The sequence below is a fragment of the Myotis lucifugus genome, unplaced genomic scaffold, assembly GCF_000147115.1.
Source record: "Myotis lucifugus unplaced genomic scaffold, Myoluc2.0 scaffold_10, whole genome shotgun sequence".
In the NCBI taxonomy this organism is placed as follows: domain Eukaryota; kingdom Metazoa; phylum Chordata; class Mammalia; order Chiroptera; family Vespertilionidae; genus Myotis; species Myotis lucifugus.
The window spans coordinates 10,317,547-10,340,155 of NW_005871058.1; the positions used below are offsets into that span (position 1 = coordinate 10,317,547).

Consider the following 22,609-nt stretch of genomic DNA (forward strand, 5'->3'; position numbering starts at 1 on the left):
CTTCCCTGTCACACACAGAGCTGCAGGCGATCAGGGTTTTGGCGCTGCCCCTGTCACGCTTATTCCGGTGCCAGGAGTCTTGCTGCTCCGCTGATCCCGGTGCCGGCAGGCATATTACCCTTTTACTATATAGCATAGAGGCCAAATGCATGGGTGGGGACTGGCTGGTTTTCCCTGAAGGGTGTCCTGGATCAGGGTGGGGGTCCCCACTGGGGTGCCTGGCCAGGCTGGCTGAGGGGCTGAGGGCTGTTTTCGGGCTGGCAGGTGACTAAAAGCTCCCAACCTCTCCTTGTTTTCTTTCTTTCTTTTTTTTATTCTGGGCCAGCTTTAGCTCTGAGGCCTTGCTGCTGAAAACATCAATACAATATTGCGGTCTGGGGCTGACTGACAGCCGGTTTCTGGGGTTTTGTTTAGCTTCTTATATGCAACATAGTAATAGTTGCTTAGAGTTGCAGCTGAGAGGCCGGCAAGTTAGGTGGGGAACGTTGGAGTCTGCAGTCCCTGGAGCAAGCAAGCCTCATGTTCGCTTCCAGCTGCCTGCCTACTGGCCTCCATCTTGGCTGACAGTTAATTTGCATAAGGATATGCTGATTAGCCAATGGGAAGGGTAGCGGTCATATGCTAATTACCATGTTTCTCTTTTATTAGTGTAGATAGCCTTGATATAAGGTAAAATTAAATGGCAAAGTTTATTTTAGAAACCAAGCACTTATAGAAGCACAGTTTTCTATAAAAAGTAAGACTGGAGATTAGTAGATGTGCATTAGTAGTATAAAAATATAAAATATTAGAGACTCAGTGCATGAAATTCATACACAGTGGGGGTGGGGGGGTCCCTCAGCTCAGCCTGCACCCTCTCACAATCTGGGACCCCTCAGGGGATGTCCGACTGCCGGTTTAGGCCCAACCCCTAAAACGGCAGTTGGACATCCCTCTCACAATCCGGGACTACTGGCTCTTAACCACTAACCTGCCTGCCTGCCTGATTTCCCCTGACCATTCTGCCTGCCTGCCTGCCTGATCTCCCCTAACCACTCGCCTGCCTGCCTGATCACCCCTAACTACCTCTGCCATTGGCCCCTGCACCTGGGACCCAGGCTTCCCTCCTCTGGCTGGCCACAGTCACCAGGGACCCTGGGCGGCTTCCCTCGGGCGCAGGCTTTGTCAGGAAGAACGTCTGGAATGACGTCTGGAAGATGTCCAGTCTATCCCATCTAATTAGCATATTACCCTCTTATTAGTATAGATTATAAAATCAAACAGTGGAATTTTATACAAACCTTAAATATTTATAACTATGTATAAAAATATGAATTCTACAAATATACTATTGGCTGAAATAAGCCTTTAATAAAGTATATGAAATGTTTAACATCTTACCAGTTCTTCTTCATTATCTATGTAAAGCAGATTAGAGCTCTTAGAAGCACAGGCCAGCACACTCTCATTCCATGTTTTATTTTCACTGCTAATGTAATAGCAATTGTTGGAATACGTAAACCACTCCAGTGGACAATGTTCACAATGATATGCTAAAGGAAGATTACAAATTATAATCCAATAGCAATTTGTAGTTTTAAAATATAACTTACACACTTACATAGGTATAAACAATTAGGTACATAATATACCTATGCATCCTCACTGGCTGGTACATATAAAACAAAACACACTCACAGAAAAGGGTCTGCCAGATATCCCCTAATTTCTGTGCCCATAAAAAGCAAAAACATAAACGAAAATATCCACTCTGTACATGTCCTAAAAGCTGATGACTGAAACTACTTTTATTTTTTTTAAAATATTTTATTGATTTTTTACAGAGAGGAAGGGAGAGAGATAGAGAGTTAGAAACATCAATGAGGGAGAAACATCGATCAGCTGCCTCCTGCACATCTCCTACTGGGGATGTGCCCGCAACCCAGGTACATGCCCTTGACCGGAATCGAACCTGGGACTCCTCAGTCCGCAGGCCGATGCTCTATCCACTGAGCCAAACCGGTTTCGGCTGAAACTACTTTTAAAGAATAGTAAAATCACTTGTCTCTTATTATATTATAGCAGTAGGAAATTTAAGCCAAACCGCAACAATTGATGTCACAATTTAAAATTGAAGTTTTTTCATAATGTTGCAGAAGAAGGAACACACTCTTATAATAATTATTTATGGACATGTTTTTCTTATTTAATAATTTATGTTCTCCCCAAAGAGTCTATTATTATTATTGCCTAGCCTAAGATAGAGACAAATATAAACTTTGCTAATATCAGAACTTTGAAAATTATTATGTACCTTTCAGGATCTTTGTGTTGATGGATGAATTGTTCTTCTCCAGTTTACCAGTACCTTAAAAAAATTAAGGTAATTGTTTAAAAAGTAATTAATCTAAATGAATCATAATAATTTTTGTTTGTATAAGAAAAATGAATAAAATAACACAGATTTAGAGGAAAATATTTAAAAAGCCTATGGGAACAAACTTTACCATCTCTTACAGTATTGGCTTACCCAATATCAAGAATTAATTTGCATTTCTCAGTAAGGTCTTTTGGATTCCTATAAAATATGTATTTAAGTTACAAAATCAGAATATATACATGAATAAAATGTGTTCTACAAATCATTCAATTTTTTATGCATTTGACAAATTCAGCATAGCACATTTATCTAAAGGTATACATTAAAATAAGAATTCTATTCTGTAATACTGTATTATGAAGTCCTTAGAGGCACTCTGATTCTTTAAAATGATGTTTCCCTAAAATCTTCCAAAAACTTACCAGGCATAAAAAGTATCACTCTTACTACACTGCACATCAAGATAAGGCAGATAACTCCCAGGACCCCAGCAAAGAGCTTCTCTGGAGGTGATGGTGAATCTGCAGGAAGAGAAAGGAGAGATGGAGGTATTATTTAGACAGTTTAAATATAAGAGAATTCATGTGCACAGGGAATCATAAAGTTGAATCCTAAAACCATATCTAGCAGTGGAATCTTCCTCTCAGATGTACCAAACCATTTTCTGAAAACACGGTTCTCCATGAGATGTTGGTCATACACGACAACTTACAACAGTGCCTCAATGAAATTAGCCCTCTGATTTCATATTAGAATACTGTGTTCCAAGTTTAATCTCTGACCCTTACAAATGAAAAAATATTTGAGCTAATTCCCTACTCTTTTGCACACCTCTATATCCCAGGTGCACATCCTAGAACAATGATACTGTGTGTCTATTAAATGTGTCACCTTTGCTTTAGTCATCCTTGTAATTCCACTGAAGGTCTTGAAAAGCACTTGAAAGTTTATTCCCACACAGAATGTTTATTGTTCGGTTGGTACAATGGAGCTTTTGATGCCCTTACCTTTCACTTGCTGTCTCCTTAAGTCCTCAGCCAGATTCATTTCTGAGTCATCTTCTTGTTGGACATCCATCTCTGAGCTGAGTAATGACAGGGATGGTGCCTGTGACAACAGTATTAAGTAATTAGTAAATGATGTGAACAATGACAAGACCCCAACGATAGTTTTTGTGGGTGGAGTGTGAGATAGTAACAGTACTCACTTCGCATTTGACCAATGTGAAGTCTTGTTCTAATTTACATAGTGATTTAAAGGTGTTTCGTGATAGAATAATAGTTCTTAAAATGATATTCTATGTTTAACATAATATTATTGGTTGAAGCAATGAAAAGTAAGAAGTTACTGAAGAATAAAGAAATTCAGAATAATGATATAGTTATTAAAGTCAGATTCCACTGAAACATTTTAATACAGTTAGAATAACTGTGAAAATGAAAATGTTGTATGGAAAAAAAGTGAGGCCCTAATTTTTATGACAATTTTTAAATTCAATAATGGTTACATATTGAGTGTTTTAAAGTTGGGGGAATAGTAGTATTAGAATATATAGTACTTTTCTGTAATAAATTAAATTTATTTAGTCACATATTTATTTATGAAAAGGGCAGATGATATTTTAAAATATCACATCATATTTTAAATAATTGTGGAGTTCTGAGAAATCATTATAATTTAAGAAAATATTTTATGTGCTGAAAAATGCTACATGACACTCTAAAGGTATCCAAAACTTACAAATAATAGGAGCAATAGAAAGTTAAAGGATTCTTAAAAATATTAATTTTACACAAGTAACTTACATTTTTTAACGGTTAAGATATGAAATCATGAAATGATTAATAAATGTGTGTATCATTTATGGGGGAACAATTTGGTGCAAAATTCCAGAATGATCCTAGGGCTATCAAAGTCAGTGAAGGTGACTTTAGTGTGTAGGCAAATGTAATAAGTCTGATAATTTATTCAATAATTCAGTCAATGGGCTCTGCAGTCAGTGAGATCTAGAATAAATTCTGGCTTTGAAATTTATAATGTATTACCTTTAAAAGTTATTTAGTGTTTAACAACCTAGCTTACTAATCTAAGGTGGGAATAAAATATTTTAAGATACAATGCATGTGAAGATAACACTCAATCTGACATTTATAAACGCTCAGTATGTCACTTGTTTTAATTATTTTTACACAATTGCCTTGTTACTATTTCTGATTCATATCAGACAATGAAAATGTATTTCCCATTAAATGAATTGGGCCAGTAGAAAGACAGGAGAGTAGACACACATACCTCTGGAAGCAGTAAGTTATGAATCCTTCAGTGGGAGGCCAGGTCACTCCTGTAAACAATGTCTGTGGCCTCCACAGAGTGGCCTGTGAAGACTGAGAGTGAATCAAAAGTAGAAAATAGTAGATTTCTCATCACTGTGTCACTTAGAGTTTGAACAGGAAATTCTTACACTTGGGCATTTTTGAAGATGTTTTATCTCATCACAAATCTCCCGAAAGTAGGAGACTTTGAGCTTGTAGTGCGTCACTAAGTTTGTCCATTGGTAAGTGTCTCTGAGAAATTATTTTCATATTCTAAAAGATTTCTAGGACAAAAGATGTGACCATTCATGCTGTTAACTTATTTCATCTTAAAATCACAAATCTTAGGCCTTGTGAAGAGTATCTCAGATGTTTAAGTTCTACTCTTAGACAAAGTTGCTAAAAATGGCATTACCTCATTTTATTTATACACTCATTAGGTTATTGTAATTATAATAGAATAAATCTAAAACCATAATTTCATTAACAATAGCTACTTAATGATGTTTGTCACTAATATTCTGGAGAATTACTACATTTTCAACATATAGTAACTGTCACAAATATTTATTCTCAAATTTATCTTCTCACACTCTCTTGTTTTTAAAATTGCTGTATTTAATTTTATTATTTGTATATTAGAAATATAAAATTTCCTGATATTAATAAATGTCTGTGATGTATAAGACATTAAGCAACACTGAACTATACCATATGTATAAAATTGAAATATTAAATTAATACTCATATTGTTTATTAATTCATATTTAAATTATAATTAGCAGTTTGTATTTTAATATAAATATTTGTTGTAAATGACAAAAACCCAAGTCTAACAATGTAGGAGGAAAACAAATGTAATTTTTAAAAATTTCACTTGACTATAGCTGGGGAGGCAGAAATAGTAGACTTTGAAAACACATATTAAGTGACCCATGACCATTAGAAGAAATAAAACATTGCATTTAAATTATCTATTGTGAATCAGATAGAATTTTTCATCTTTCTCATATTACATCCAGAATAGAGGGAATGTTTATCTTCATTCGTGAGTAAATTAAAATTGGGAGTACCATATGATCCAGCAATCTCATTTCTGAATGTGTATCCAAAGAAACAACACAATTATTTTATAATTTTAAATTTATTGATTGATTTTCAATATAGAGAAAGGAAAGAGATTAGAGAATGAAAGATAGATAGATAGATAGATAGATAGATAGATAGATTGATAGATAATAGAAAGCAATCAAGTTGTTGTTTTAGTCTTCTTTTAATGATTTTTAATTAATTTAATTTTTTTAAAGTTTAAAATTTTTTAATAAATTGACAGAATTGCGCGTCTATTACCAAAAAAAAAAAAAACACAACAACACCCAATACTCAAACAACAGAAAAGCATTGTTTGATTCTTTTTTATCTTTATTGATTAAGGTAGTACATATGTTTCCTTATCCCCCCATTTTCCCCTTCCCCCCACTCATGCCCCCACCCCACTGATGACTGTGTCTATTGGTTAGGCTTATATGCATGGATACAAACCCTTTGGTTGATCTCTCCTCCTTACCACCACCCTCCCCTACCTTTCCTCTGAGGATTGGCAGTCTGATCAATGCTTCTTTGTCTCTGGATCTGTTTTTGTTCATCAGTTTATGCTGTTCATTATATTTCAAACATGAGTGAGATTATGTACTAGTATGTGCCCTGACCAGGGATCAACCAGTAACCTTGGCGTATGGGGACGATGCTCTAACCAACTGAGATATCCAGTCAGGGTAACACAATTATTTGCAAAGAGATACCTGTACTCCCATGTTCATGGAAGCATTATTCACCATAATTAATGTTTGAAAGCACCCTAGGTGTCTTCAGTGGAAGAATGGATAAAGAAAATGTTACACACACAGAGGATTATTATTCAGCCATGAGAACAAAAAATTTCTGTGATTTGTCATAAGGATGAACCTGAAGGCATTCTGCTAAGTGAAATAAGCTAAACAGAGAAAGTGAAATACTGTATGGTATCATTTATATGTAGAATTAAAAATATGAAATTCATTAAAAAGTGGTCCCAGAAGTTGGGGGAGGGTGGAGAAAATAAGTGAAGTTGGGAAAAAGGTACAAACTTTCAGTGATAAGATGAATAAGGCCTAAGGATCTTGTCTATGACAGGGGGACTAAAGTCAATAAAAGTGTATTTTATAGTTGAAATTTACTAAGAGATAGAACTTAAATATTCTCATCAAAGGGTAAAAATGGTAACAAAATAAACCACAGATTATAAAATTTTCCATTGAGAGGCGCCTGTGCTGAATTTGAAAAAATCTAAAAGAAAATTCTATAAATTGGTAGTAATGTAAAACCTAAGGAATATAGTCCATAATATTAAAATAAGTATATATGGTGCCAGATGGGTAATAAACTTATTTGGGGGTCACTTCATAAATTACATAAATGTCTAACAGCTATGCTCAATAGCTTAAACTAATGTGAAATAATATTGAATGTCAACTGTAATAAAAAATAAAGATTCACAGGCAGAGAAGCATCGGACAGACAGTCAAATTACAGTGGGAAGACTGGGGAGTGTTGCAGGGGGAGGTAAGAGAGCAACCAAAGGACTTGTATGCATGCATATAAGCATAACCAATGGACACAAGACACAGGGAAGGTGGGGTGAGAGCATGTGCTGGGGGTTAGGGGAGGCCAGGGGAAGATAAATGGGGAAAAAAAGGAGACATATGTACTACTATTTGTAACACTTTGAACAATAAAATAAAATACAAAATTAAATAAACTTGCACTTGTAAAAGATAAAAAATAAATTCTATAATATGGTTTTATCCCATCCTCTAAATAAACCATTTGAAAACCCTGTGAACAATGTCATTACTTATTACCTGATATATTCTGAGAAGTTAATTGAGGTCTGAAAATTATGGGATGAAAAGAGTCTTTAAAACATGCATTTCATTCTCACAAAAGGACAGAAAGCCAACACAACAACCTTCTCTAACAAATATGGTAGGCTTTCTAATTTGGGGGGCGTGGGGTGGGGGGAGTTGGTTAGCAGTAGTTAATCCTGTTTTGAGAGAAAATAGCTAAATTATTTAAGGTTGTAAGATGAATTTTTATCTCATCCATTTTTAGTTTTCTTTATGAATAGAATGGAGAAATGTGTTTATGGCATCAAGGAGATTATTTGCAGTACATCATTGGAGAGAGGAACAATAATCCTTTTTGCTTTGTAACCAACTGGCATAGCTTTGCAGATTAGTCTAAAATGAGTTATCTGGGAAATGTTCACTCAAAAGAAAATTATCTGGTCTCAGGTAAAATTTATATTGCCACTCTTTTTTTGTTGTTAGTTTTTTTTTCTCTGCCTTTTCAATCTATCCCAAACTGTTAGAATCAGTAAATGTTATGGGATAACATGAACATGTGACCTTTTGAACTCTGAAGCATGAAGGGGCAAAGAATTACCACTCAGTCTGGTCTCTGCACGTTTCATGGGGTTGATACAAAAGTATCTTTTAAGCAAATGTTATCATTTATAAGTGACTAGAGGCCCATTGCATGAAAAGATTCATGCAATAGGCTTTCCCTTCCCCTGGCTACAGGCACCAGTTTTCCTCCAGCACCCGGGACCCAGGCCTTCACTGCTCTGGCTGGAGTCTTCAGTCTTTGTTCCGCCATTTCGTGCCTACATATGCAAATTAACCGCCATCTTTATTGGGTTAATTTGCATACTCTACTGATTGTCTGCTGAGCATAGTGGAGGGATGGTCAATTTACATGTTTGTCTATTATTAGGTAGAATGAGGGTTTTGAAGACTATGAAAGAGTAGTTGGTCATGCTAAACCAGTAATAAATCAAACACATTGTAAACTCTATAAATTGATAATCTATGTCTTTGAAAAAATAGGTATAATAAAGATGAGATTTGCCTAAAAATCAAATTACAATTTTGAAGATATCTAACCTGTGATTGACTTGGGTTAAGGAAATTGTGGTCTGCTTAAGGAAATGTAGACTATAGCCATTGTATTAACTGTGAACTAGCTCAATAATCTACATGCAGATGAGAGGCTGTAATTTTTCATCATAGATATCTTATGAATTTTTACATATCTTATTGATTTTTCCACCCATCTATGATAAAAATTTCAGTTAACTGACTTCTAATACCATTTATTTTTTGGTAATAGAGGCCAGTTTTGTACTCTGTCTTATTGACTCCTAAAAGAATGGAAGAGTTTAATATGTAGAAAGAATAAAATATACATTGTTGGTAAAATGAAGCAATTTAAGTGTCATGCAAACGTGATATATGTGCACCTGTGTAGGAGATAATTATCTACACTAATAAAAGAGAAACATGGTAATTAGCATATGACCGCTACCCTTTCCATTGGCTAATCAGTGAGTATATGCCAATTAACTGTCAGCCAAGATGGCGGCCGGCAGCCAGGCAGCTGGAAGCGAACATGAGGCTTGCTTGCTTCAGTGAAGGAGGATTCCAACGTTCCCCGCCTGCGCTGCCAGCCTCTGAGCTGGCAGTTTGAAACTTTTTAACAAATATAGAAGCTAAACAAAACCACAGGGATCTCAGAGCTGGAGTTATAAATTGTTTCGATTATAGAATGCAAACAAACCAGCAGCGGAAGCCTCAGAGCTAGAGCCAGAGCTAAAGCTGGCCCAGAATAAAAAAAAAAAAAAAGAAAAAAAGGAGCGGTTGGGAGCTTCAGTCAATCGCCAGCCTTAAGGCAGCCCTCAGCCCCTCACCCAGACTGGCCAGGCACCCCAGTGGGGATCCCCACCCTGAAGGGTGTGTGACCAACTGCAAACAGCCATCATCCCCTCATCCAGGCTGGCCAGGCACCCCAGTGGAGACCCCCACCCTGATCCAGGACATCTTCAGGGCAAACCAGCCTGCCCCCAGGCCTCTATCCTATATAGTAAAAGAGTAATATGCCTCCCAGCATGGGATCAGCGTGACAGGGGGCAGCGCCCAAATCCCTTGATCGCCCTGCGGCTCTGTGTGTGACAGGGTGCGGCGTCCCAACCCCCTGATCGGCCCTGCCCTGAGTGTGACAGTGGCTGCACCCCAACCCCCTGATCGGCCCTGCTCTGTGGGTGATAGAGGGCGGCGCCCCAACCCCCTGATTGGCCCTGCTCTGTGTGTCACAGGGGGTGGCGCTGCAACCTCCCCATCGACCCTGCCTTGAGTGTGACAGGGGGCGGTGCCCCAACCCCCCAATCAGCCCTACCCTGAGCGTGACTGAGGGTGGCATTGCAACCTCCCGATCCGCTCTAATGCTGTGCATGACAGGGGGCAGCACCCCAACTCCCCAATCAACCCCGCTCTGAGCCCGACCAGGGGGCTTGCACCTAGGGGATTGCGTCCCGCCCTTCTGCCCCCCCAGGAGCAGGCCTAAGCCAGCAGGTCATTATCTCCCGAGGGGGTCCCAGACTGCGAGAGGGCACAGACCAGGCTGTGAGGCCCCCCTTTCCCCCCTGAGTGCACAAAATTTGTGCACCGGGCCTCTAGTTTCCAAATAATTGTCATTAGTCTCTATAAAACCAGTTTTCTTTGGGTTTGAGTTGTTATATTTTAAAGTGTTAAGTACGAACAATTTGAAATGTCAAAGAGAGATGAATTCTAAGTAAAGTGTTTCTTCTGATTTTATACCAAGACATTTCTCCCCCTCTCTTCTACCAAACTTTCATACATATGGTTGAAATTGAGTTTTCACAAACACTAAAACAAATTCTGTTTCTAGTTACAATGATACCCAAACAAAAGATTTGGGCATTACCTCCTATTTTTAGTCCCTTTCTATTATCACATGCCCACACCCCTTCAACCCCAAATTGATGTCTACTAGAGCCGGTGAATGTGACCTTACGTGGGATAGGGCCTTTGCAAATATAACCAAGTTAAGATGAGGTCATACTGGTGTAGGATGGGCCTTAATTAATAGATATGAAATGTATAAGACGAGGGACATTGGACACTGAGACAGAGACACACAGGGAGAACGGTGAGATGAACGAGGCCAGGATTGGAATAATATCCCCTTAGGCCAATGAATGCCTAGGACTCAGGGCTACACCCAAAATGAAGAGAAATGCAGGGCACAGGGTCTACCTTAGAGTCTTCAAAGTGAACATAGACCTTTGATACCTTGATTTCTGACTTCAAGCTTCCAGAACTGTGATAGATTAAATATTTGTGGTGCATGTCAGAAGAAAAGTAAAATATATAGTGTGAGATGATAAATGTTGTATGAAAACATTTTGAACCAAGTAAGAGGAATTGAACATATCATCTGTGAGAGGGAACTGAAATTCCATCTGTGTCTATTGTGAATGTAATATTTGGATAAAGATATGAAGTTGGTGTGAAAACCAGCAACGTCGATAAATTTGCCCCTGTTCATCACAAAATGTCAGTCTTCTTATGGTCTCAAGGAGATTCTCCATCTCCAATACCTTGTTTCTTATTTGTCTCTTTTATATTTATGCTGAATATCTGTGACGGGTAGAGAAGTTTACACAAACTCTTCAATCACTATGATGCTGCGTGTTGTAGTCATTTTATATTAGAGAAATAGCTATTGAGATGAATGAGATTTAATTACATACACAAAAGTCACCATATTCCAAGACTTTCCCAGGAAGTCTGATTAGTTTTATTTGAAAATATTGGCTTTGATCAACTAATTTCTTATTCAGACTTAATCTCCAGATCATTTAATCTTGTGACTTGTCCTCAAAATTTGATAAATTATATTGGTAATTTGTACTTTAAATTTGAGATAAATTTTTACATGAAGAAATAATATTAATTTGTTAATTGATTTAGTTAAAATACTAAGAAACGTATGTCTGGCAATAGTGAGATCATGTGAGGAACCATGTGACTACAAAGTATGTGCGTATTTTATATTCTGGCTTCTGGGATTTCCATAACTCCTACAGTTGGTTCTAACTGCTAGTGCACTACTCTTTAATCCCTGTCTTCCTACGGCTATTATTTTAGATTAGACTAGTTTTGGGGGAATCTACATTTTTCTGCCTCTGACCACTATGAGAACAGTATACATAGTAGACAATTAAAAAGCTTGGCCATGTGGCTTGTTTTGATAATATTATGTGATCAGAAAAGTAACAGTTTATGAATTCTGAGTACAGGCATCAAGAAGCACATTTCTGCTAGCCATGCTGAGAGTTGCTAATCACTGCTATGAGGTTATGAACCAGGTAGCCCACTGTTCAGAGATTAAAATATAAAAAGAAGATATGAACTTTATCTATAGTTTGGAGCTGAGCCCATACATGCCCAATCTACATCAACTAAAAGCCAACCAGACCACAAATGGGTAAATGAGAAATAAATGAATAAAATAAATGCTGGTGTTTAAATGTCAATGCAACCAGATTGTTGGTAATTCAACTTCAGGAATTAGATACAATCTAATCTTGGATATTGACATATTTTCTCTATGTAAATCTAAGGAATAAGTGTACAGAATATAAAGACAACATCTTTATCCAAAGAGATAAATGCACATAAACTATTACTTTATTTTGCAATCATTAAGCGAGTGCAGGATCTCTTCCACTTGTAATGGAATTATAATAAAAATATCTGAAGGATTGTGTCAAATTACTAAAGTTCATCCCACATTCTGTCAATAATTAACTCTTTCACTCACACAGATATTGTATCCTTTTAATTTTTATTTTCTACATAACTTCACACTCTATTGTGTCCATCAAACATGCTTCTAAAGCATAGTAATTAGGAGTGTCAAAAGGGGGGAGACAAAAATTTTAATAAAATGAAATACCTTCCAAAATATCTAAAATCCAATAGAAAAAAAGAGACATGTAAAATATACCAAAGGTCTCTGATTATTACCCAGTAAAACCACCAGTCTGCACCAAAAAATGACTCTAATGATGGATAATGCTGCACCAAAATAGATTTAGAAGATATATGTGCTGGTTCCCATATTCTGAATAAGTAGGGCATACTTAAATGGCTTTTATATAGAAACCTTGGGGTTGTTGCATAATAAGATTGAGTATCAATTAAGAAGTTATTACTCTGAGATCGAAATCTATCTTTACTGCCTTTTGTGAGTTAATGCTGCTAGGTCTTATAAACCTTTTCCTCCCTGTCAGCTCACCTGATGTTTTGCTAGTAAAAGGCAGGAGAGAGACATGCCAGAGAAAGGGCTCTTCTTCCTGGTTTCATGGTGAGTTCTCTTCTTTGGCTACAGAGATGTGGTTACCAGCTGCTCGCAGGCAGGCTGTTCCTGTGGAGTTCCCCCTTGAGTAGGTGTTTGTGGCTGGTCCCAGTTCCCTCTCCTCCACCTCTGCCTGCTGACACTGTGGCAGGGAGGCCTTCCTGCTTGTTAGTCATTGAGATCCATCCTCACCAGTGTGGGCCAGCGGACTTGGAACTGCTCTGTCCCACCTCCGTCCAGTGAGCATACCTGCCATAAAGCTTTCTGTAGTGAAACTGTCTTCAATGAAGTCTAAAATCTGGCACCAATGTGGTTTTCATTTTGGTAATATTCCTTAAATTACATTTAAAATATATATATATATATATATTCAATATATATATATATGTAATTCCTTAAATTACATTCTGTAGTTTTCTTTTATTCCCCTCTCTCACCAACAAGTAGTTAATAATTTTTTGAATCAAACTTTCCCTGGTTTTTCGCTTCTGGTTCAACACACTTATACACCTTGTGACCCTGGGATGTTCAGTCCCCATTTTGAACTTTTAAAGTCTAGGTCAAGTAAATTAATTTGAAAATATTTGCTTAATTTTTCATGTTATTGCAACCTTAAAAATAAGAGTTCATTCTAATTTTTTTTATTGATTTCAGAGAGGAAGGGAGGGAGAGAGAGAGTTAGAAACATCAATGATGAGAGAGAATCATTGATCCGCTGCCTCCTGCATGCCCCCTCTCCCCTCCCACCTCCCCTGTGATCAAGCCTGCAACCTGGGCATGTGCCCTTGCCTGGAATTAAACCCAGGACACTTCAGTCCGCAGGCTGACGCTCTATCCAATAAGCCAAACAATCAAGGGAAGAAATAACAGTTCTTGATGTTATAATTCATAATATGTACATGATTTATTTTAGTGAATATTAGAAGTTTTAAAAGTGTACAATATGTAACTGGATGTATATTTTTTAATTGACATAAATATAGATTTAAAAATAAATCTGTAATACCAAGGGTGAAGTGTCAGATGAACTATAGATTTTGAAATAAAAGTTTATAATGATTTTAGAGAGAGAGGAATAGAAAGATAGAAACATCGATGAGAGAGGACCATTGATAGGCTGCCTTCTGCACACCTCCTACTAGGGATCAAGCCTCTAACTCAGACATGTGACCTAATCAGGAATTGAACTATTGACTTCTTGGTGCATGGGACAATGCTCAAGTACTGAGCCACAGCAGCCAGGCCAAACTGTGGACTTTCAGTTCTATGAAGAGACAAAGCAGAATCATTCTCAGTAACAAATGTACCACAATGGTGAGTGATGTTGATAAAAGGGAGGCTCTGCATGGTGAGTCAGAGAAATAAGGGAACTCTCAATACCTTCCTCTTAATTTTGTTGTGAACCTAAAGCTGGTCTCAAAATATTATCTTAAAATTAGTTCTACAAAAATAATTGCTGTGCTTTTAAAGAAACTAGAAATGTGTTATTTTTAGATGTTGGGAGTACCATTATACTAGATTTAGGTAAGCCAACTTGGCTGGTGCTTACAAACATAGCTTTTATTTTCTAAACAGGATTCAAGAAAGAGCCTGTGGTAATAAAACATTGCAAATGTACAGTTCTTATGAAATCCTGAAGTTATTTCAGATCTGAAATACAGAAATAATATATCATTAATCTGATCACATATAACTTGATATTTTAGTGAATAAACTCTTTACAGTAATATTTACATATCTAAATCTGAACAATTGTTATTATATTTCATAAGAAACATTTAGTTTACAGTAAACACTTGATTTAATGTGCTATGTATTTAATGGACAAAATTTCAGGTTTGTATATCATATGTGAAATTAACACCTTGCTATTTTTTAAATGTTTGAAAAAAGGTTTACTTACAATTAAATTAACAGTTTCTTTTTGTTCTTGATTCACCGTTATTTTTTTAAAATTTTAACAACTAGGCCATATGTTGGAAAAAACAATTTAGTAATTTCACTGACATAAATAAATATTACATATCTACTACTAGAGACTATATATTGAAATCCAAGAGTGAAAGCTCATAAACAAGGTACTGCTAATGATTAGCACATGATCACACCACATCGCCTGTGGTAACTGGTGCTGTTGCCCTAAAGCCTGAGGGCTGAAGCCACACCCAGCCAAGTACATCTGTTTACCTGTCATGACTGGGGCATGCATTTACTAGACCTTTTCAGTACAAATTTTAAATTCTAGTAATACATACAGAAAACTTTTCTGTGAAATGAAACTTTTCATATGCACTTCATTTTAATTACACAAAGGTGTCATTACATTTTTAAAAACAGGTAAACTAAGTTGTCAATTTTTGAACATATATATTCATAAAACCTACTTTCTAATATAATGGCTTTTGGCTCTAGTTCAGTGGTTTTAAACCTTCTGGCCCTTTTAATACAGTTCCTCATGTTGTGACCCAACATGCAACCAGGAGCACACGGCTCACCCCAGCAATCGCTACTTCATAACTGTAATGTTGCTACTCTTCTTAATGTAAATATCTCATATGCGGGATGGTCTTAGGCGACCCTGTGAAAGGGTCATTCGACCACCAAAGGGGTCGTGCCCCACAGGTTGAGAACCGCTGTGATATCTCCTTGCCTAAATGAGTATGTTATACCAAAGTTTTACTAAATGTAATCCTTCATGCATTGATTTTCAATTCTAAGATTAATTTCTGACTTTAAGCATGAAGACATAAAATATATAAGCTCTTAAGAAACTTACGGTTTGGGAAAGAAAGTTAAGCCATTTCTCCACACCAACAAATTACTATTGTTTCTGTGGTAGAGTTGAATCCATGCTAATTTCACGAAAATGCTCAAAAATTTCTATGAGACAAAAATTTTTATGAGAAATTAGGTAATTGAATTCATACAAAGAACTATGTTGGTCCACTGCTGGAGAAAGTGGATGAAAATGAGGAGGTTGGGTGACTGCTTAGTTTAATGCACAGCCCACCAACACCTGATGCAATTAGTGAATAAGCAAACCAACCATGTCTCACATGCAGAAGTTGCTGTGACCCCAGCCAGCTGGCCCAGCATATCCACCATCCAGAAGATCCCACGATGTTCTGTGGAATTATAGAGGTCTCTGAATCACTTGAAACACCTCAAGATCCACGTGAATCAAGGCAACAGCTGCAACAGAAGCAGCAGCCTTCTCACAAACTTGCCAAAGGAACAGAAAAGTATATAAACAAATTGGAAAAAAAATCATATAATATTAATTGATGCAGAAAAAGCATCTGATAAAATCCCACATCCAACTCTGATAAAAACTTTTTTAAGGCCTTATGACAAACCTACAGCCAACATCATACTAAATGGGCAAAAACTAAAACCATTACCCTAAGCCAGGAACAAGACAAGGATAATCAATTTCACCACTCTGATTCAGCATAGTACTGGAATTCCTAGCTATAGTGATAAGACAGGAAGGAATAAAAGGCATCAAAATTGGAAAAGAAAAAGTAATGCTGTCATTATTTGAAGATGATATGATATTGTACATAGAAACCCTTAAGACTCCACTAAAAGACTACTAGATTTTATAAATATATTTGCCAACATAGCAGGATACAACACTTACACCCAGAAATCTATGTTATTTTTATACACCAAAATGAACTCACAGAAAAAGAAAGTTTAAAAAAATCCCATTAACCATTGCAAAAAAAATTCAGATACCTATTAATATACTCACCTAAAGAGATAAAAAACCTGTACTAAGAAGACTACAGGACATTTTAAAAAAGAGAGATAGAGGAGGATATAAACAAGTGGAAGTATATACCGTGTTCATGGATTGGAAGAATCAACATCATTAAAATGTCCATACTACACAAAGCAACCCTATGTAGATTCAATGCAATATCTATTAAAATGGTATATTTCACAGACCTAGAACAAACACTCCAAAAATTTATATGGAAACAAAAAAGATCCCAAATAGCCACTCTGAGAGAGAAAAACAGAGTTGGAGAGATCACAATACTAGCTATTAAATTATACTACAAAGCCACTATCATCAAAACAGCCAGGTACTGGAACAAGAATAGGAATATAGATCAATGGAACATAATGGAGAATCCATAAATTGACCCAAACCATTATCCTCAATAAATATTTGACAAAGGAAGCAAGAGCATACAATGGAGTAAAGAGCATACAATTGAGTATAGACAGCCTCTTCAATAAATGATGTGGAGAGAATTGGACAGGTAGATGCAAAAACAAAATGAAATGAGACCACCAGTTTACACCATACACAAGAATAAACTCAAAATAGATAAAAGACTTAAGTGTAATTTGTTAAACCATAAAATCTTAGAAGAATCCATAGACAGCAAAATCTTAGATATCACTCATAGCATGTGGATACGTCTACAGAGCAAGAGAAACTAATGATAAAATAAACAAATAGGACTACATCAAAATAAAAAGCTTCTGCACAGAAAAAGAAACCATCAACAGAACGAAAAGGGAGCCCACTGCATGGGTGAACATATTTACCAATGATACAACTGATAAAGGGTTTATATACAAATTATATAAGGAACTCATACAACTTAACAAAAGGAAGACAAACAAACCATTTTATTTATTTTTTTAAAATATATTTTATTGATTTTTTACAGAGAGGAAGGGAGAGAGATAGAGAGTTAGAAACATCGATCAGCTGCCTCCTGCACATCTCCTACTGGGGATGTGCCCGCAACCCAGGTACATAACCTTGACCGGAATCGAACCTGGGACCCTTCAGTCCGCAGGCCGACGCTCTGTCCACTGAGCCAAACCGGTTTTCGGCCAAACAAACCATTTTAAAAATGGACAAAGGATCTAAAAAAGACACTTCTCCAAAGTTGACATAGAGAAGGCCAAGAGACAAATAAAAAGTGTTCAAAGTTACTAATCATCACAGAGATGCCAATGTAAATGACAATGAGATCACTTCACACCAATCAGAATGACTACCATCAACAAACCAACAAATGACAAGTGCTGTCAAGGATGTGTAGAAAAGGGGACCCTAGTACACTGGTGGTGGGAATGCAAGTTTGTGCAGCCACTATGGAAAATAGTATGCAGTTCCATCAAAAAGTTAAAAATTGCACTGCTATTTGACCCAGTGATCCCACTTCTAGGAATATTTCTAGGGATATATCCTAAGAAACCCAAAACATGCATCAGAAAGAATGTATGCACCCCTGTGTTCACAGCAGTGCAATTTACAATAGCTAAGATGTGGAAACAGCTCAAGTGCCCATCAGTAGATGAGTGGATATAAAAGGCATGGTATATTCACACCATGGAATACTATGCAGCAGGATAAAAGAAGGATTTCTTACTCTTTGAGACAGCATGGAAGACCTGGAGAGTATTGTGTTAAGCAAAATAAGCCAGTGAGAAAGATAAGTATCATATGATCTCACTTATATGTAGAATCAAATGAACAAAATTAAATGATGAACAAAACAGACCCAAAACATAGAAGCATAGAATAAACTGATGAATCTCAGAGGGGAGGCTGGGGTTGGTGGGTGGGGAGGGAGAGATTAGCTGAGAAACTTATATGCATATATGCATAGCCCATGGGCACAGACAACAGTCTGGTGAGGGCCAAGAAGTGGGGGTGGGGTGGTGGGAGTCAAAGGGGGAGAATACAAGGGGGACATCTGTAATACTGTCAACAATGAAGATACATTAAAAAAATAAAAAGAGTTTGGATCTCTGCTCACCACTCCCAGTCAACAGTGTGAAAGGAAAATGCAGAAGGATCAATTAGTTTACGCTGAGTTCACATCACTGACCAACTTTCCGAAGGTCCAGAGGCAAGCTGATGAGAAATAGAAAGAGTTTGTTGCTCCAGTGGGAGCCAGTTTCAGAGAATCTAGTAGTTTTTCTGAGGAAAGCTCAGAAGAAAGAAATCTTATATCCTTTCCCTTTTGGGAAAGCCAAATTCAACCTCAGGAGCAGGTGCAGGATGAGGAAATTAGGGAGGATGACCTTTGCCTTACTCATGAGAGTCTTCTGTTAGGCAATATGAAGCTGATATTATGGATATAAATGAGCTATTTATAGATTTGTGAATGATAATTCATGAGCAAGGAGATGTGATAGATAGCATAGAAGGCAAAGTTGAAAGTGCAAGAGTGCATGTCCAACAAGCCAACCAGCAACTGTCAAGGGCAGCAGAATATCCGAAAAGGATTCCTGCATGTTGCTGTGCGATGCACAAGCCATTAAAGAATTGTAGAAACCTACAAGTGACTAGCGATGAAGAATGGAACAAAAGTCTTAACCTTTTTATGTTAAGTGATTATATTACAATTATTTTGCTTTCGGTTTTAATTTGTATGTTGAGATTTTGGATGCAGTTTCTGGTACTATTAAACACTGAGATTAATTTTTGAGCAACTTTAGAAAATATTTGTCAGTTACAACTGATATCCAATATTGTTTTGGTTTCAGGTGTACAGCATGTTGATTGGGCACATGTATACCTTCTGAGGTGAACACCCCAATGGGTCTGGTACCTACCTGACACCATGCATGGTTATTAGAATAATAGAGGTCCAATGCATGAAATTCGTGCACAGGTGGGTTCCCTCTGGGTTGCCTGCAGGGATCAGGCCGAAACCTGCAGTTCAACACTGCCTACAGTTCCTCCCTGCCGCTCCTGCTTATCCTGGCCCCTCTGCGCCTGCTGTGGTCTCATGCCCAATCAGTCCCAATCAGGAGAGGCTAGCTCTGCCCCAGCAGCACTTGCCAGTAATGAGTCCTGCATAGGGCACCCTCCCTAGGGGAGTGGCCTGCTGGATCAAGCTGAAACCAGCTCTCTCATATCCCCCAAGGGGTCCTGGATTGCGAGAGGGCACAGGCCAGTTGAGGGACCTCACTGGTGCATGATCGGGCAGAGAGGGACTGTGGGTGGGCTCCAGTGTTTGTCCAGCCCATCTTGCTCAGTCCTGATATATTGGACCCCATCAACCAGCTAACCTACTGTTTGGAGCAGCAGCATCTTCCCTCTGGTGGTCAGTGCACATCATAATGACTGATAAACCAGTTGACTGTCTGGCCCCTGCTGGTCAGTGCACGTCATAGCGAGCGGTTAAACAGCCTTAGCATATGATTAGCACAGCAGTTCACAACCTGTAGGTCGCGACCCGTTTGGTGGTGGAACCACCCTTTCACAGGGGTCGCCTAAGACCATCCTGCATATCAGATATTTACATTACAATTCATAACAGTAGCAACATTACAGTTATGAAGTAGCAATGAAAATAATGTTATGGTTGGGTCACAACATGGAGAACTGTATTTAAAGACCAGAAAGTTGAGAACCACTGGATTAGCATAATACTCTTTGATTGATTCTTTGGTTCTGCCATTTGGTCTATTTGCACATTACCCTTTTATTATATAGGCTTGTCGACTGTATTCTCTATGCTGTACTTTGAATATCTATCATTTTATTTACAACTGAATTTTAAGAACACCTTTTGGATAGAAGTTTCAAAGTGTATAAGCTTTTTGTGTGTGTGTCACATGAAAAAGTTTTTAATTGGTTCCCTATTCCACACTAAATATAAAATACAATTGCAGATGAATTAAAAATTAAAATGCAAGAAATAAAATTTAGAAATGTTTAGAAGAAAATACAAATATATTTAGTAAAGTATTTTTAATATAAAATCATGAGTCATAAAAAAAACTTTGATAAATTTGACTGCCTAAACTGGCAGTTGGACATCCGCCAAGGGGTCCCAGATTGAGAGAGGGTGCAGGCTGGGCTGAAGAACCCCCCACATGCATGAATTTCATGCACCAGGACTCTAGTATATTATAAAAATACTATGTTTAAATAACTATATGAAAATAAGATGGCAGTTCTGGCCAGTGTGTCTCAGTGGTTGTAGCATCATCCCATGTACCAGAAGGTTGTGGGTTCAATTCCCAGTCAGGGCACATACCTCGATTGTGGGTTTGAACCCCAGTTGGGGCACATATAGGAGGCAACTAATGGATGTATCTCTCATATAATATAGCAGTTTGTCTTGACTACTTCTAAAATAGGTCCAAAAGAATCACTAACACCCACAATGAGATATTGGACTAGGTTAACATTAATAAATTCAAGTCATTTAAAGACTCCAATATGAGATAAAAAATGTAAGTAACAGTTAAAAAAACTATTTGCATCTTATAAATTTAAAAAAAACGGTCATATAGGAAGTATAACAACTTCTAGGAAGGAAAATAACCGGCAGCACACGGGAGAAATTATAGAGAGACATGAACAGGCACTTCTTTCTCTCGATACATCTTCTATACTAATAAAAGGTAGTATGCTAATTAGACTGGATGTCTTCATGGAGGACCATCCGGACACCCTTCCGGACAAAGCTGAGGTAGCTGCCTGAGGCTCAGGAAAGCTACCCATGGCAGCTGCTGCTTGCCTAGGGCTGGCTTGGGGCTCAGGCTGCCATGGGCTCAGGCAGCTGCTAGGCCTGGGGTGATAGGATAGGATACAATAGGAGGGGATAAGAAAGGAGAGGGAGAGGAAGGCAAGCCTGCATGCAGACAGGCCAGGAGGAGAAACAGAAATACAGAAAAGGAACAAGAAAAAGATGCAGGAATGGAAAATGGAAGGAAGCATGGGGCTGCATGCAGGAAGAGGTGGCGACTGCAAGGAGGGGAGCAGGTGTTCCCCATGAGGGGTGTGGCAGGTGGCATGGAGCAGGGAGCCCCACCCAGATACGGAGGAAGGGCAGTGGCCCCCATCAGGAGCCATTGGTGGGGAGGTCCCAGCGGGTCCCGGGACAGTCCAAGGCCTTCCAGACGGAGGCACTCCTGCTTTGCAGCAGTAGCTCCCAGGCTGTGCAGGCCTTGGCCACCCTCACTGGGTTTGGAGGGGAGGTGCAGCTTAGCTGAGATGGAGTTGGACACTAAGGAGGGTACCCCTTTCGTCCCCGAAGGCTGGACACCAAAGACACTGGCCAGGGTTAGGTTGGTGGGGTGTTAACTGTGGTCTGTTGACTAGAAGTTGGGGTGTCCCGGGCAGAGAATGGGAGGAGGACAGCAGCAGGGAGGATGGGGAAAGGGGGCTCTAAAGAACTGGCCAGGGCTGGGCCCTGGGTTGGGGGTTAACACCCCCCGAATGGAAGCTTTAATATCAAAGTGAGTTCAGGCAGGGCTGGAAGCAGGTCCCAGAGAGGAAAGGGGAATGTTTAAAAGAGAAACCAGTGAACATGGTGGAGGGTGGGGTGGGCAGTAACAGGGAAGGAGGGAGGGAGGCAGGGTTCAGGCTCACATGGAAAGGCGAATGAGAGGGAGGGTGGGAGGAGTAAGGACACAGGAAATGAAGGGAGAGAAGGGAGGAGGAAGGGAGGGAGAGGGGCCATGGTAGGTTCAAAGGGAGGGAGGGAAAGAAAGCAGGAAAGAGAAGGATGCTAAAATGGGGTGATGCTAGGAAAATCCTATATAATAAAGATGTAATATGCAAATGGGTGTTACTCAGTGAAGCCTAATGGACTGACCATGTAAGGGACTGGAACACAGATCAGCAGGAGGGTGGGGGCAATGAGGTTACAAGCAGGGTGTCAGAGAGCTACAGAAATGAGGC

General features: G+C 38.4%; 1 protein-coding gene and 1 pseudogene across 1 annotated transcript in view; one reads left to right on the forward strand and one right to left on the reverse strand.

The window, feature by feature from the left end:
- The window catches only part of LOC102435583 (NKG2-A/NKG2-B type II integral membrane protein-like), a 54,793-nt gene that overhangs the window by 3,006 nt on the left and 29,178 nt on the right, over positions 1-22,609 (reverse strand). The gene's annotated exons all lie outside the window — the stretch shown is intronic.
- Positions 12,966-19,240, forward strand: LOC102419453 (annotated as a pseudogene).